Source organism: Pleurodeles waltl, chromosome 2_2 (assembly GCF_031143425.1).
Source record: "Pleurodeles waltl isolate 20211129_DDA chromosome 2_2, aPleWal1.hap1.20221129, whole genome shotgun sequence".
In the NCBI taxonomy this organism is placed as follows: domain Eukaryota; kingdom Metazoa; phylum Chordata; class Amphibia; order Caudata; family Salamandridae; genus Pleurodeles; species Pleurodeles waltl.
The window spans coordinates 469,188,039-469,204,318 of record NC_090439.1 but is presented as its reverse complement, the minus strand read 5'-3'; the positions used below and the strand labels follow the sequence as shown (position 1 = coordinate 469,204,318).

At 51.4% G+C, this 16,280-nt stretch overlaps 1 protein-coding gene and 1 pseudogene across 11 annotated transcripts in view; both read right to left on the bottom strand.

Annotated features, from left to right (window-relative positions):
* Window positions 1–16,280, bottom strand: part of DLGAP1 (DLG associated protein 1) — a 2,415,981-nt gene that overhangs the window by 344,644 nt on the left and 2,055,057 nt on the right. The window lies entirely within an intron of this gene.
* On the bottom strand, window positions 3,475–4,220 carry LOC138283080 (DNA-directed RNA polymerase II subunit RPB11-a pseudogene; annotated as a pseudogene).

Below are 16,280 nucleotides of genomic sequence, written 5' to 3'. Positions count from 1 at the left end.
TCCGTGCGGGACTCTGCTGATCACACGGAGCCTCTGTGATCACCGCGCGGCAACTCCCTATTTGGCCACGCCTCTGTTTATTTTTATAGCTCCGGGCTGGAGGCCACGGAGCAAACCACAATACAATACATAATGAGGTGGAATCCCTCGGAACATCTGGGGATTCCACAAATACCAGCTGGCACCACTCCAAACACCCCCATCACTAAACTTGCATAGGCTGGCCTGTTGCGTCACAGGCCAGCAACACTACATTCCTCCAAAAACACAAAAAGAAAAATGAGTTACAACACATTTGGTATTTAGTCACACAGGTGATCACGTAGCCTGATGGAGGGACACGGATTGCTACGCAGACCATATCGAGTAGACCCAGAACGGTGGGACAATGACTCTGGGGCAGGCCCATCCATCGGCTGACCCACAGGGACCACAGCTGGAAGATCACTTCGGACATCTCCAGAATCACACGATGAACTCTCCACAGCAGGGCCCGGAGACACCGGCCCAACATCGTCACTGTCCCCTCCCATTTCATCACCATTCATTCCTGACGAGTGAAACTTCTTAAAGAAAGATATATTACGCTTCACTATTTCTGATCCCCGCTGGGCAATAACAGCAGACCCACTTCTTTGAACAATCTTCCACGGGACAGAGTCAAAGGGCATACGAAATTTACTACCAGGCATAGACCGCTTAAGCAATACCTGGTCACCTACTTTGAGATCGGATAAAACCGCTCGCCGAGTCCGGCTCGCTCGCTGATTAGATATCCGTCTCTTCTCCTGAACAAAATCTGGAGTCAGGGGAGGAGGACTCCACGAAGGATGATGAGGAATAGCATCGACAGACGCTCTCCCAAATGCCAGATGACTAGGTGCTCGATTCGTGGTGGAATGGGAAGTTTGCCTATAGTTCCGAAGAAATGAGAAAATGGCATATTCCACAGCCTGACCTCCAGCTAGTGCAATTCTGATTACCTTGTTTAAAGTCCGCATAAATCTTTCTACCTCACCATTAGCTTGGGGCCAACAAGGGGTGATTCTGCGATGACGGGTCCCAGTACTCTTCAGATAGCCAGCTAGCTCATTACTTTGAAAAGGTGGTCCATTGTCTGTTTTTATCTCAGCTATAAGACCATGAGTGGCCATGGTTTTCTCGATAACGGAAATCACCACTTCAGCAGTGAGGGCCGGGATGATCTCTACTTCTGGATTCTTCGAGAAATCATCAATGATGACCATTGTGTGTCGTCCATCAGGCAAACTGCCAAAGTCCAAACTCGCTGAGACCCACGGACCAGTCGGTGAAGGTTCAGTTTCAATGGGAACAGGCCTACTGGGTTCACCAGTAGCCTGACACCACCTGCAAGATCTCACCAGGCTCTCAACTTACTCATCCATAAGAGGAAACCACACCTTTGATCGGAGACGGCTCTTGGTCTTGACCATCCCTTGGTGGCCATTATGGGCTAACTCGACAACCTTAGAGGTGAGGGATGAAGGAATCACCAACCGACTTCCCCTTAGGAGACACCCTGTAGCATCAGTCGTGAGTTCATCCTTAACACGGTACAGACTCCCAATGATCCGTTGAGACTCAGCATTCAGCAACGGTAATTGTACCTTGAGACTATGCCATTGATTATTCTGCATGGCCAATAAAACCTTCTGCAAGCATTCATCACTTGTTGTCGCTTGTACAACTTCATCCATGGTCATTGGCAGAGGCAGGGACCGATCAGTGACATATCTGACATATTCCTCAGTTTCCTTAGCTTCCTCAACCTCTGTGGCAGATGCAGCTCTGGGATGCCTCGACAAATAGTCTGCTGGATTTTCAGATCCGGGGCGATACTCTAAAGTGCACCGATAGTCCTGTAACTGCAACATCCATTTCTAAATTTGCAGAGGTGGTTTGGAAGCAGTCCCATTAAAGAGAGGAAGCAACGGTTTATGGTCAGTAGTTACCACAAACGGGCGACCATACACATAGATGTGAAAATGCTTACAACCCCAGTGCACAGCGATTGCTTCTTTTTCGATTTGTGAATATCGCTGTTCCGTGTCAGTGAGTGACCGGCTGGCATACGCAACGGGGGACCAATTTCCTTCTCCTTGATCCTGCAATAACACTGCACCAAGGCCCTTTGGCCCAGCGTCAACGGCAAGTTTGGTACTCTTCTTAGGATCAAAATACCTTAGGACAGTTTAGCTGGACAAGGCATCCTTGATATTGTCAAAGGCAATCTGCTCAGTAGAACCCCATCTCCATGACTCAGACCCTTTGGTGAGAGTTCTTAGAGGCTGCGTAAGGTTAGACAAATCTTTCCTAAATCTGCCACAGTAGTTCACCATCCCTAGGAAGCTCCTTACTTCGGTGATGTTTGTAGGAGGAAGTGCCTTCTTGATGTCATCCACCTTGGCTGGATCAGGGGTTACCCCACTGGCAGAAAAAATATATCCGAAAAATTGTATTCTGTCCTTTAGAAACTCACACTTTTGACGGTGCAGGGTCAGTCCAGAATCTTGAATTCGCTGGAGTACCTTCTGTAACATGGTGTGATGCTCCTCAATGGTAGGAGCATGTACAAGAATGTCGTTGCTGACATTGATAGTTCCAGGCAAACCATCCAACATCTCCTGGCATTCATGTGCAAATCTCAACTTTCACCAGGGGCGGCTCCTCCATGTGGGTGGAGGAGCGTCACCCCCCCGCCAGAACCTTTCAAAGAAAAGGATAATAAACTAGGTTTATTATCCTTTTCTTTGAAAGGGGTGGGCAAACGGGGTGACTAGAGTGAGGGGGAGTGCTCAGCACTCCCCCTCAGAGCACATGTGTGTTTGGCCGGCTGTGTCGGGCCGGCCAAACACACATGCACACAGAACTCTCTCCAGCCCAGCAACAGAGTTGCTGGGCTTCAGAGAGCCTGCACAGGCTCCCAGTCTGCCTGGGAGCGCCCTGGCTGGGCTCCCAGCCAATCCTGACACTGCTCTGAGCCTGTGCCTGCCTGGAGCCAACAGAGGAGCGGGGCGTGGCGCAGAGCGGCGTTCAGGTAAGTGTATTTTTTTAAAAACATTTTATCAATATGTTCATCCCCGCCACCCTCCCCCCACATGCCGCTCCGCCCTCTTTAACACCCGCGAGCCGCAACTGACTTTCACTTATGTACTAAAATATGCATTTATTGTGCAATGTTTTCGTCTAAACTGTAACACAAGCATAATTTGGTATACTTTGTAAAAACACATTCAAAGCTAAAAAAAACAACAACAAAAAAAGTTAAACTTTTTCGATTATTTCCATAGTAACAGCCAAAAAAGGGGAGGGTGTAAACCAGAGGTGAGACCACTTTAAAAACAAGAGAAGGTGTCCATAGTTTAGGCCTTCGTGCATCAATTACAGGTCAAGCCTGAGAAACCTTCAGAATTTATCCAATTCAATGTTAACTTCAGAATGCGGTGTTCTTTCTCAACAAAACTGCGGCTGTTCAATTTCCTTTTTTTTGTCTTTAATCGAAACCCTGAACATTTCCTCTAGCAAGGAAAGCTCGCTGATGAGATCAGGGATGACTTTGGCGAATGCTCCCTGCGGACCGTAGCCAGGAGCGGTCTGAACTCGAATTATGACTTCTAAAGAATGTGGAACCTTGTATCCTGCAAACACCACTTGGGGGTCTTTGAAAAGCTGAGACCTGATAATGTTCAAAAGCCTATGTTCTTCCTTGTTTAGAGTAAATAAACAGGCATTTGGTACTTTCGTATCCTTAGTAATTGTAACCTTCTTCTCACCCTCAAGCAGTAGAAAGGACTCAAAGGAAGGCGGCTCCTTCGGTGTTCAGGGACGGCAGAGAATGGCAGAGGCCCGCACCCAGAGGGGGCTAAGGAAGTCGGCGCAGTAAACGGGGCCAATGCCCGGCAATGGCGGCCCGAGGACACGAGGACAAAATGGCGGGGGCGTGAAGCAGCAGCCCCCAAACTCCCAGGCTGGACAGGAAATGGAGGTGTGGCACGAAGCAAGGCGCCAAGGTGGGCGCAAGTGACATGAAGAGCCGGCCAATGGGGGGGCCGCACAATTTGTGAATCTTGCAGGGTGATTATGCCCTATAAGTGGCAGGGGCTTGCAAGGTTAGGGCACTCTTGGGACCAGCTGCGCCGGAAACAGGAAGATGCCGAAAGAAGAAGAAGAAGTAGACAACATACTGTAGAAGCCGCCATCTCTCCGCCTGGGACTCCTGAATAGCCTGCAAAGGAACTCCACGGCTTCAGCGATGCAACTCTGTGGGACGAACACGAATTGCCAACAGGGAGGCGGCAGTGCCTCAACAATCAGTCGAACTGGACCACCCAGAGGACAGCCACGTGGGTGACGTGACTCTGCTGGGAGGGCACCACTGCGGAGGAAGAAGAGGCCTTTGGTAGCGGAGAGGAGCCCGAGGCATTCTTCGTCCCGGTAGCAGAGCCAGAGAGGTGGCTGTAATCCAGAGGCTCGGCGGGTCTAGCGCGTCTTTCAGGCGTAGAGCGTAGGCAGGGAGCTGCGGCATTTCGGCTCAGAACAGGAAGAGCCCCTTCCACCAAGGGATTCCCTCGTAAGGCCTTAAAGGCAGGACAGTGTTGAAGGGCAAGGCGGGTAAGACTCTCTCCCCATCCAGGCCCTCACTCCCCTCTAACAAGGAGCTAAGCACAAGTGTAGCACCCCCCCCAGAGGAACGGTTGAGCTGAAAGGTCGCAATTCGGCTCCACACGACAAGAACTAAGCACCCGGGGGGAGCGCGAGGAACAAATGGTGCTGTAGAGGGGAAGTGGCTCTTGGGCAATGAGGCCCCGGCATACCGAGCAGTGGAAGGAGCAAAAGCTGCAGACAGTCACCAACACGCCACAAACAGGGAGGCAGCCCCTGGGAAAGCGGCAGGAAAGCCAGGTCAAATCAAACAGAGGCCAGCCGACAACAAGAGCGGCAGGAGTGGCTGGGGACAGCCCAGGTGGGGCGACACGACCCAGACCGCAGCAGGTTGTTCAAGATTAGCTCGGGACAGCCCCATTAGTGGGCCACGTGACCCAAGCCAAGGAACCAAAAGGCGGACTAGTGATTGGGGACAGCCCACTAAGGGCGACGTGACCCAAACCATGCAAAGGCAAGCCACATAGCATAACAGCAGAAACAGGCGGTGCCTGGAATAGCCTACAACATGGCGGAACCAGCAAGCATGCTTCAATCTGAAGATACCGAAAAAGTAATAAAGGGAGGCAGCCACCACGCACAACAAGGACTGGATGCTGATCCAGCTGCGGTACGTCCAGAGTAGGCAATGCAATTTGGAGGTCCCTAGTGACAGCGGTGATAGCGTGGAACTCAGCGGGGTCAAGCAGAAGGAAGCAAGGAGCAGGAGGGCCCCAAGAAGCGGCAGCGAATCGCCAGCAGAGACAATAAGAAGGCAATAAAAAAGAAAGCTGATGGGGTTGCACCAAAGGCAAACCATAAGGCAGCGTCCAGCACCAGCAAGAAGTCAAGACCAACGGAGGGTGAGCATATAAGTTCAATTGTGCAAGCCTGTTTGAAATCATTTGCGCCGCTGCTGTTTACCAAAGTTGGGGGGGGCAGAGACCGTAGGGGATAGCGTAGCAGAGCCAAGCAGTGCAGGCACAGGAGCGCAGGCAGGGACCACAGGCTTGGTACTCACCCGGGGGGTGCTACACAGACAGTTCCCACTGAGGCATGGAGTAACAAACCAGGGTCCAGTGTCCAAGCTACTAACAGGGAGAGCCTGGTTCCTGAGGCCTACAAGAGGGGCACGCTGGGCCACCCATCCATGGTGACAAGGGCCACAGGGTTAGCTCGTTCAATACCATTGGTAGAGAAAGAGCACCTTTGGCGTAAGGAGTTCATAGACGTTTTCTCTCTATTGAAGATTCAGATGGAGGGGCTGGACCTCGCCACATGTGATAGGAAGTGTAAAGAAATGGCTCCCTGTTGCAGTTACCCCCCACTTTTTGCCTGATACTGATGCTGACTTGACTGAGAAGTTTGCTGGGACCCTGCTAACCAGGCCCCAGCACCAGTGTTCTTTCACCTAAAATGTACCATTGTCTCCACAATTGGCACAACCCTAGCACCCAGGTAAGTCCCTTGTGACTGGTACCCCTGGTACCAAGGGCCCTGATGCCAGGTAAGGTCTCTAAGGGCTGCAGCATGTCGTATGCCACCCTAGGGACCCCTCACTCAGCACAGACACACTGCTTGCCAGCTTGTGTGTGCTGGTGGGGAGAAAATGACTAAGTCGACATGGCACTCCCCTCAGGGTGCCATGCCAACCTCACACTGCCTATGGCATAGGTAAGTCACCCCTCTAGCAGGCCTTACAGCCCTATGGCAGGGTGCACTATACCACAGATGAGGGCATATGTGCATGAGCACTATGCCCCTACAGTGTAAGCAAAACCTTAGCCATTGTAAGTGCAGGGTAGCCATAAGAGTATATGGTCTGGGAGTCTGTCAAAAACGAACTCCACAGCTCCATGATGGCTACACTGAATACTGGGAAGTTTGGTATCAAACTTCTCAGAATAATAAACCCACACTGATGCCAGTGTTGGATTTATTAAAAAATGCACACAGAGGGCATCTTAGAGATGCCCCCTGTATTTTACCCAATTGTTCAGTGCAGGACTGACTGGTCTGTGCCAGCCTGCTGCTGAGAGACGAGTTTCTGACCCCATGTGGTGAGGTCCTTTGTGCTCTCTGAGGACAGAAACAAAAGCCTGCTCTGGGTGGAGGTGCTTCACACCTCCCCCCTGCAGGAACTGTAACACCTAGCAGTGAGCCTCAAAGGCACAGGCTTCGTGTTACAGTGCCCCAGGGCACTCCAGCTAGTGGAGATGCCCGCCCCCTGGACACAGCCCCCACTTTTGGCGGCAAGTCCGGAGGAGATAATGAGAAAAACAAGGAGGAGTTACTGGCCAGTCAGGACAGCCCCTAAGGTGTCCTGAGCTGAGGTGACTCGGACTTTTAGAAATCCTCCATCTTGCAGATGGAGGATTCCCCCAATAGGAATAGGGATGTGTACCCCTCCCCTCAGGGAGGAGGCACAAAGAGGGTGTAGCCACCCTCAAGGACAGTAGCCATTGGCTACTGCCCTTCCAGACCTAAACACACCCCTAAATCAAGTATTTAGGGGCTCCCAGAACACAGCAAGATAGATTCCTGCAACCTAAGAAGAAGAGGACTGCTAAGCTGAAAAACCCTGCAGAGAAGACGGAGACACCAACTGCTATGGCCCCAGCTCTACCGGCCTGTCTCCCCACTTCTAAAGACACTGCTCCAGCGACGCTTTCCCCAGGGACCAGCGACCTCTGAAGCCTCAGAGGACTGCCCTGCATCTAGAAGGACCAAGAACTCCCGAGGACAGCGGCTCTGTTCACCAAAGACTGCAAATTTGCAACAAAGAAGCAACTTTGAAACAACACGCGTTTCCCGCCGGAAGCGTGAGACTTGGCACTCTGCACCCGACGCCCCCGGCTCGACTTGTGGAGAACCAACACCACAGGGAGGACTCCCTGGCGACTACGAGACCGTGAGTAGCCAGAGTTGACCCCCCTGAACCTCCACAGCGACGCCTGCAGAGGGAATCCCGAGGCTCCCCCTGACTGCGACTGCCTGCTTCAAAGACCCGACGCCTGGTAAAGACTCTGCACCCGCAGCCCCCAGGACCTAAAGGATCTGACCTCCAGTGCAGGAGCGACCCCCAGGTGGCCCTCTCCCTTGCCCAGGTGGTGGCTACCCCGAGGAGCCCCCCCCTTGCCTGCCTGCATCGCTGAAGAGACCCCTTGGTCTCCTATTTCTTTCTATTGAAACCCGACGCTTGTTTGCACACTGCACCCGGCCGCCCCCGTGCCGCTGAGGGTGTACTTTCTGTGTGGAATTGTGTCCCCCCCGGTGCCCTACAAAACCCCCCTGGTCTGCCCTCCGAAGACGCGGGTACTTACCTGCTGGCAGACTGGAACCCGGGCACCCCCTTCTCCATTGAAGCCTATGGGCCTCATTCTGACCTAGGCGGGCGGCGGAGGCCGCCCGCCAAAGCACCGGCGTCAGAATACGGCTGCGCGGTCAAATGACCGCCGCGGTAATTCTGAGTTTCCTGCTGGGCTGGCGGGCGACCGCCAGAAGGCCGCCCGCCAGCCCAGCTGGAAACCCCCTTCCACGAGGATGCCGGCTCCGAATGGAGCTGGCGGAGTGGAAAGGGTGCGACGGGTGCAGTTGCACCCGTCGCGATTTTCAGTGTCTGCTATGCAGACACTGAAAATCTTGGTATTGGCATGGGCACTGCAGGGGCCCCCAGGGGCCCCACGACACCCGTTACCGCCAACCAGGTTCTGCCGGTCAGAACCGCCAGAACCAGGCTGGCGGTAAGGGGGTCGGAATCCCCATGGCGGCGCTGCCTGCAGCGCCGCCATGGAGGATTCCTCAGGCCAGGGGAAAACCGGCGGGAAACCGCCGGTTTCCCTTTTCTGACCGCGGCTTTACCGCCGCGGTCAGAATAGGCCTGGATGCACCGCCAGCCTGTTGGCGGTGCATCCGCCGTCATGGACCGCCAGGGTCAGAATGACCCCCTATGTGTTTTGGGCACCACTTTGACCTCTGCACCTGACCGGCCCTGAGCTGCTGGTGTGGTAACTTTGGGGTTGCTCTGAACCCCCACCAGTGGGCTACCTTGGACCCAAACTTGAACCCCGTAGGTGGTTTACTTACCTGCAAAAACTAACAAACACTTACCTCCCCCAGGAACTGTTGAAAATTGCACTAGTTTTAAAATAGCTATATGTCATTTATGTGAAAACTGTATATGCTATTTTGCTAATTCAAAGTTCCTAAAGTACCTACCTGAAATACCTTTCATTTGAAGTATTACTTGTAAATCTTGAACCTGTGGTTCTTAAAATAAACTAAGAAAATATATTTTTCTATACAAAAACCTATTGGCCTGGAATTGTCTCTGAGTGTGTGTTCCTCATTTATTGCCTGTGTGTGTACAACAAATGCTTAACATTACCCTCTGATAAGCCTACTGCTCGACCACAATACCACAAAATAGAGCATTAGAATTATCTCTTTTTGCCACTATCTTACCTCTAAGGGGAACCCTTGGACTCTGTGCATACTATTCCTTACTTTGAAATAGTACATACAGAGCCAACTTCCTACAGGAAGGATGAGGAGAAGAGAGAGATGTATCGAGTGAGGAGAGAAAGGAATTTTGACAACTGGCTGGATGAGTTTAGAATAATGGCCTGTGTGATTGTAAATATAGAGCACACTACTCACCCGTTAGGGTCTCAAGGCGCTGTACGCATACCGCTGTGGAACCCCTACTGGCTTTTCCCTGTGAGGCACCCACAGGCATCCAAACGCTGTCGGGCCGTTGTGGAGATTAAGCAAGCTATTGCCCAGAGTTACAGAGTGGGACACATTAATTAGATTAGGCACTGAGGCGAGAATTATCTGGTCCAAGGGAATTGAGCCCAAGACCCACCGAGGCAGGAATTGAACTCTGGTCCCGGGCCAGGTCTCTGCATCACGGTCTGCTGCTCCAACCATTGTGCCACACTTCTCTGCAAAATTCCCACACTGTGCGAAAGATCTATGGTTGTATGAGTCTAAGATTCAGAAAGCATACAGGCAGTTTGCAGGTGACGCATGGTTAGATTATGATAAAAGCTTCAGAGTAAAAATGCAGGCACACCCTGACATGGAGTGGATGAAGAGGACGTGTCCAGCAACATGCATAAAATGATGGTGGCCAGGGAGGCAAGACCCGGGATGGGGAAGCATGACCACCCCTCTCAAAAAAGTCAGTTCAGAGGGCATCAGGACAAGCAGAGATCCTTCCTTAAGCAGAAGCAATTTCAAGGCTGGAGGGGGGGTAATCGGGGAAGGTCTCCACATCAGTGTGCTACAAGTATGACAAGGACGAGTGCACCTGGGGCCCAGCATGCAAATTCAGACACATATGCTCCACCTGTGGGGGAGGGCACCCCGCAGTCAAATGCAAAAGAAGCCGGGGCGACAGGTACAGAAAAGATAAAACAAAGAAGAAATAGCCCAGCAAAGCGACGACTGAGGCCTGGTTGGGGGGGTTTTGTGCTAGCCCGCTCCCCCATTAACATACACACATTAAGAGGGTTATCTAATGGCTATGACAATAAGGCAGACACTCTCTTGTTATGCGAGGGATTTGAGAATGGCTTTGGGATACCGGTGGGAAGACAGGTCCACCCCCAAAGGATCCACAAACCTGCTCTCATCTGAGGCACAGACAGACATTGTGCGCAAGAAAATCACCAAGGAGATGGAACTGGGAAGGATAGAAGGTCCCCTGTTGGGAGGGATTCCTCAGGGGCTAGTGGTATCCCCACTAGGGTTGGTACCCAAAAATGAAAAGGGCCAGTACCGTTTAATTCACCACTTGTCATTCCCAGAGAGGGAGTCAGCCAATGATGCCATCAACATCGAGGAGTGCGCAGTCAGCTACTCATCAGTGGATGACGCTGTGGACCTAGTGCGGTCCACAGGTCCCGGGGCGCTAATGACAAAAGCAGACATTGAATCTGCCTTCCTGCTGCTACCTGTTCACCCTGACAGCTACTACTTCCAGGGATTTTAATTTGAAGGGCAGACTTACTTTGACAAGGCCCTGCCCCCATGGGCTGCTCTATATCTTGTGCATTCTTTGAGAAGTTTGTATGCATGTTGGAATGGTCCCTCCACAAGCACCACCCCAGGAGGGGTAAACTGCATTATCTGGATGACTTCCTGTTCATGGGTAAGAAGAGCAGCGATGAGTGTGGGAATCTGCTGCGGGCATTCCAGGCACTGGCCGTGAAGCTGGGGGTGCCGCTAGTGGCAGACAAGATGGTGGGCCCTTTCACCAGAATAGTGTTCTTGTGGATTGAATTAGACTGAGTGGCTGGCACGTTGCAGATCCCAGAGGACAAAGTGCAAGACATAAAGCAGAGAACCAGCCTGTTGTCCAAGAACGAGAAGGCCACCTTGGGCGAGTTACAGGTACTGATCGGCAAACTGAATTTTGCCACAAGAGTCATCCCAGTGGGACGGGTCTTCGCAAGGAGGCTAACCCAGTTGACCAGAGGTCTGAAGAGAAAGCACCAGCATGTGAAACTCAGCTCTGGGGCAAAGCAAGACCTTAACACTTGGCTAACTTTCTTGACAGACTTCAATAGGGTCTTGATATGGAGGAAAGGTTGGGTCACCAGTGAGGAGCTAGCTTTGCACACAGATGTGGCAGGCAGCCTGGGTTTTGGGACGATCCTAGGGGATCATTGGTGTGAAAAGTTATGTCCCCCGGAGTGAGTAGAAGCTGGGGTGACCAGGAATGTAGCCTTCCTGGAGCTTTTCCCCATTATGGTGGCGCTAAGCATCTGGAGCACGAAATTAGGCGATTTAAAACTAACAATTTGGTCAGAAAACCAGGTGGTGGTGCATGCCATGAACACAGGGGCAGCAAGGAGCCCTAAGGTGCTCAGGCTGTTGAGGAGACTGGTGCTTCTACAGCTGAGGAACAACCTAGAGTTGAGGGCAAGACATGTGCAGGGGAACAACAATGCTCAGGCGGATGCTATGTCTCGTTTCCAGATGGAGAAGATCAGGGAGCTGGACCCATCAGCAGAGAAGAACATGACGCAACTCATGCAACATGCATTGGCACCAAAAACAGCAAAAAGATATGCAGCCTGCCACAAGACATTCAGAGCAGAGTTCGGGCTGCATTCATTCGACGACAGACAAACCACAGAGCAGGCGGTGGAGCTCTTCATCAAGTGGGCATTCAGGGGTAACAAAACCAGATCTTGGGCACTGCCACACCTGGCGGCGGTAGCACACTGCGCAAAGTTAAACTCAGGGGTAGAGCCGACCGCATCCCACTACCTGAAGACAGCGATGAAATGCTGGAAGCGCCTAGAGGGGGCCAGAGTGGTAAGAGAAGGCCCATTGAATGTGACATGCTTGCTCGCCTAGTGGAGGCATTACCGGCGATATGTAGGGACACCTCAGAGGTCACCTTGTTCAAGGCTGCTTTCGCGCTGGCATTCTTTGGGGCTTTCAGAGTTAGTAAGCTGGTGGCCCCATCATGGACGAGGACCGGGCGGTCGTGCCTGCAAGGGCAGGGTGTGCGACTCATGGCAGGGGTCCTCGAGGTCATCCCCAGGAAGTCCAAGACAGATCAGCAAGGCAAAGGTACAGTGGTAAAGCTGGCGAGGTTATCAAGGAGTGACGTGTGCCCAGTATGCTGGATGGAGGAATACTGGGCAATCTGGCCACCGTGGGGGGGGGCGCTGTGCAAGCACAAGGACAGGGCCTGCCTTAGCAAGTTTCAATTCAAGGCAGCGTTGAAAATGCCACTGGCAAAGGTGGGCTGCCAGCAAATGAGTTTGGCACCCATTTTTTCCACATTGGGGCAGCTACCACAGCAGCTAATTGGGGTCTCTCAATAGTGAGCATCAAAGGAACCGGGAGTTGGGGCACGACGGCCTACAAGCATTACGTACGGATATTGCTGGGGGTGAAGCTTAAAGCTTAGAGCCGGGTCTCTGCCCCCCCACCACAATCATCCCCCCACTCACAAAAAAAGGCTATAGAGGGCCCATATCACCCCAACCTCTCACTGTTTGTTTTGACAGGCGGACAAAGGAGAACCGTGTGGATGGTGGGCCACTCATTTATAGGGGGAACAGAATTCTGGTGGAACAAAGTGGGAGGTGCACTAAAGCCCAGGTCATCCAGCAGCATCATGAGATGGGCAGCTCAACCAGGTATAAGTAGGGAGCATCTGCAAGCCAGTTTGAAAAACCTGTGTCAGCAGCACCCAGGGGAGCTACTTGTTGATAATTTACCTTTGGGGAAACGAGCTGGCGAGGCTAGGGAGGAGAGAGCTGCTGGAGATGGCAGGGGAGGCCTTGTTCAGGCTGCCAGGCTGGTGGGCAGCGTAAGCCTCCTGTGGTTAGAAATTGTTCCTAGGCAAACGTGGAGAGGGGTCAGGTCCACCAGTGCCCTGGAGAGGTCCAGAAAGAAGCTCAATGTGGCAGTGGCGAAATTCTGCAGGGCAAATGGATGGGGGACCATTAGGCATGGCTTAATCAACTTGAGCCAACCGAATATTTTTATGCAGGATGGGGTGCACATAACCGATGCGGGGCTAGAAGTATTCTGGTCCAACCTTTGGGCAGCCATGGTGACGGGCCGTTGTCAGCGAAAGAAGCTAGCAAGCAGGGGGAGCTGCCCGCGGACATAAGCCCCCTAGGCAGCGTGGCAAAAATTGGAAGTTGAGCGAGCTCACGGAGTTTGGAAGGCCACCGCGGGGTGGCAGACCGGTCACTTGCCTTGGGATGCCTCACGGCAGGGTAAGGCGGTCAGAGAGGAAATTGGGTCAGGGCACAGGATTCGCAGCCCAGCCCGCCAGCCGGCGGAGCACAACAGACTATGAAAGGTAATGAGTTGGGCCTAAAATTATGAGATAATGCATTACCCTTCCTCTCAGTACAGACAGTAAAAATCCAGCTCAAGGATCAATCAGCAACAGTAAACGCCAAACCGGCACAGGCGCTAAGCTGAGATTTATCTACAAAATATAGCTATGGCATTGTCAGCTAGTAATGTAATGGGGTAATGATTGATGGTTTTATGACCAGGGGGTCAATGGCACTGATTGACTTGTGGCATGTAGGATGATTTATGACCTGTCAACAGTTGCTTTATGGCCGGTGGTATGATTTATGACCTGTGACAAGATAATGTGTTTCTGGTTGGGCTCACTGAACGGTGGTACTGTAACAACTACAAATAAAGCTGCGGCCACAAAGCTTCCACATACATGTTTAGACTTTGAATTGCATGTCATGTGGAGTGGGAGTGGCCGTGTGCAAGTTTTATGGCAGAGGCCTGCACCCGTAGTGGGCTCAGGAGGCCGGCGCAGTAAACGGTGCCAAGACCCGGCAACAGTGGCCCGAGGACACGAGAGCAAAATGGTGGGGATGTGCAGCAGCAGCCCCCAAACCCCCAGGCAAGTCCAGAAGTAGGGGTGTGGCGCGAAGCAAGGCGCCAAGGCAGGCGCAATTGGCATGAAAAGCTGGCCAATGGTGGGGCCGTGCAATTTTTTATCTTGCCCGCATGGCGATTGTGCCCTATAAGTGACGGGAACTCGCAAGTTTAAGGCACTCTCAGGACCAGCAGGGCCGGAAGAAGGAAGTCCCACCCACCCACACCTACAAACAAGGTTTGTCGCAGCTTTCATCAGCAGCGAGTAAAAGGCGAAAATTGGAAGCTGAGCGGGCTTACAGAGTGGGGAAGGCCACCGCGGGGTGCCAGACCGGTCATTTGCCTTGGGATGCCGCACAGCAGGGTAAGGCGGTCAGAGAGGAAAAGGAGTCAGGACACGGCACTCAAAGCCCAGCTCGCCTGCCGGCGGAGCACAACAGACTATGCAAGGTAGCGAGTTGGGCCTGAAATTATGAGATAGTGCATTACCCCTCCTCTGGGTAGAGACAGTAAAACTCCAGCTCAAGGACCAATCAGCAACAGTAAACGCCGAAACGGCACAGGCGCTAAGCTGAGATTTATCTACAAAATGTAGCTATGGCATTGTCAGCTAGTAATGTCACAGGGTAATGATTGATGGTTTTATGACCAGGGGGTCAATGACACTGATTGATTTATGGCATGTAAGATGATTTATGACCTGTCAAGAGTTGCTTTATGGCCGGCGATATGATTTATGACCTTTGACAAGATAATGGGCCTGATTACAACTTTGGAGGACGGTGTTAATCCGTCCCAAATGTGACGGATATACCACCTACCATATTACAAATTCCATAGGATATAATGGACTCGTAATACGGTAGGTGGTATATCCGCCACATTTGGGACGGATTAACACCATCCTCCAAAGTTGTAATTAGGCCCAATGTGTTTCCGGTTAGGCTCATTGAACGGCGGTTCTGTAACAACTACAAATAAAGCTGCGGCCAAATAAAACATATTTAGACTTTGAATTGCATCTCATGTGGAGTGGGAGTGGCCGCATGCGAAGTTTATGAAATGTAAGTCCACGACAACAAGCACTAAATTCACTTGCTTTCCATCCATTGCAAACAAGTGTAACTTGCTTAGTTTCCCCTCACAAGTGCTGAGTGACTCGTGAGAGAAAGATAAGCAAGTTATTTGCAGCATACAAAATGTTAGTGAGTTATCAGCACAACATGGCTTCAAATACTGATCAGAAAAAAGGGACTTCCGCTTTCAGTGCCAACTAACACTAATGAGTGAACAAGCATTGGCAAAGCCAATCCACAGTAGCGGACATCACTTTGATCAGTAAATAAAAATGTTTCTTTTAGCAGAAAACCGCAAAATAAAAATAAAAAAGGACTGTGGAATGTAAGTGGGGAATGGAGGAGAAGGTTGGAGGAGGAGGAGGCCAAAGCAGCCCACAAGGGAGAGAACACCACATTGGTGGGGAGAACACATGACGGCGAGAACAACACTGTGCACAGGTGTGGAAGAGTTTGGTGGGCAGAAACAAATGAGAGACAGTGCAACACACAAGGGAGATAGCAACATAGGGATTGGCATTCAGCAGGGATTAAGCAAAGGAGAGAAAGAGCTGGAAAACTCATGCCCTCTCATACAGTCCTTAACCAAAAAGAAAAAAGTTGTTCCCTAAAAGTAAGCAGTGGAAGGATATAGGTCAGACAATCAAAAGGATGGTAAATAGGATGTGGATGGGAAAGACAAATACAAGAACTCTATGGGAAGCCACTGAGTAAAACTCAAGCAAATGAGCGTGGCAATTAAGCCAACCAATGATAAGCAATGGGTGGGCTGTAAGCCCACTGTGAGTTCACAGTAGGTCTTTTGCAACCAGACAGCTTGAACTATCTAGTGGGCAAGACTTAAAAGGAACACTTTGGCGTAGTAAACATCGTGAAGGCTTTGAAATCCCATAATCCTGAACTATGCAAATCTCCCCTTCTAGTAAAAACCTCAACCACTGTTAAACTACAGCCACTCTGGCGTGATGAACTACTGCAGAGTGGCAAAGGAAGTTCATTTTTTAAGGCTGGGGACTTTCACACAGCAGGCAGTGAGGACAACTCCAGAGCCGGCAAGTCCACTCCCTTAGATTTACTTTTCCAATAAAACCGGCAAACAAGAGCCTATCACGGTGTAGGAGTCATTTTTTAGACACAGTCATAAAAAACAAGGAC